Below are 1,332 nucleotides of genomic sequence, written 5' to 3'. Positions count from 1 at the left end.
AATTAATTTTTGAAGTTGCTTTTAATGTAGAACTATTTGTAGTGTTCATTAATTTTATTCTAATAATTGAGAAATATAAATTATATTCATGCTCTTTTATTCACGATCATAAGTTACGTTTTAATTACCTGGTTTTTAGTTGGTTCTTTTAACTAGAAATGAAAATTACTGACCGATCACTACTAATCGGACAACCAGATCAGTAATGATCTAGTAATAGTGTAACGATTAAAAGTGATCGATCTAAATCCCAATTGCCTATTGAACCCATAATAATAATTGATAATGGTATTTCTGCGTTTCATCACATTATGATAGACTCAATGCAACGATACCTTTTTTGTCGGCTTAAATTGCATTAAAAAGGGTCAGTCTGCAGATCAAACGTGGAATTATCATTGTTAACAAGTATTGACAAATGAGATGGAAATGTCACATTCGACTTGCAAAACTTAGGCTCAGTTTATTTTATGTATACTTCAAAAAGATATAAATATAAGTAATTGAAATGTTAATATCTCTCTCGACTTGCAAAATCTATGTTATATAAGTCAGTCAATTGATTTTACATATGCTTCAAATAGGTATCATTGTATAGAGTCTATCATAAAGTGATGAAACGAAGAAATATCATTATCAATTATTATTATGCGTTCAATAGGCAATTGGGATTTAGATCCCAATTATACTCTCTCTCTCTCTTAACTGAAGAAACTTTCTTGCGTTCTATACGCCGATCAGCTATTACAAAATGAAACAGAAAGCAATTTAGATGCAGATCTCTCTCTCTATCTATCTCTCTCTTTAGAGTGACACAATTTACGCTTATAGAAGCATAGAAAAGTGAAGGCTATTACAAAATGCTGAAGCAGCAGTGAGATTGTTCTAGAGAAAAGTTTTTCCTAAGATCTTTGGTCCTCTACAAGTTGGCGACGATTTGAATGAACCACGAACTATACGAGTTTTTACACAGCACTTGTCTGGTGCCTCGTTTTCAGTTCAATTACGGAATATTTGTGTATATATATCCAAATACAGCTTATAGAATTAATAACATATCGTACTTGTGTATATTATTATTCCTATATCTTGTATCTGTATCTAGATACAAAAGTTCTTTATTTTTTCTGAGTAGATACAAAATACAGCAATATCGAAATACAGTATCGAAATACTGAGATACTATCTAGTTATTATCTAATAGTAATACTATCTATATACTAGATAAATGTGATCTTATTTCATGAATATTTAAGCAAGAACGGAGCTTTTCAATTCTAATAAAGTTTCTGGTATTTCTTTCTTAGAAGTTTGGTTGAAGTTAGTAAATCA

The sequence above is a fragment of the Teleopsis dalmanni genome, chromosome 2, assembly GCF_002237135.1.
Source record: "Teleopsis dalmanni isolate 2A chromosome 2, ASM223713v2, whole genome shotgun sequence".
Classification (NCBI taxonomy): domain Eukaryota; kingdom Metazoa; phylum Arthropoda; class Insecta; order Diptera; family Diopsidae; genus Teleopsis; species Teleopsis dalmanni.
This window is presented reverse-complemented; position numbering follows the sequence as displayed.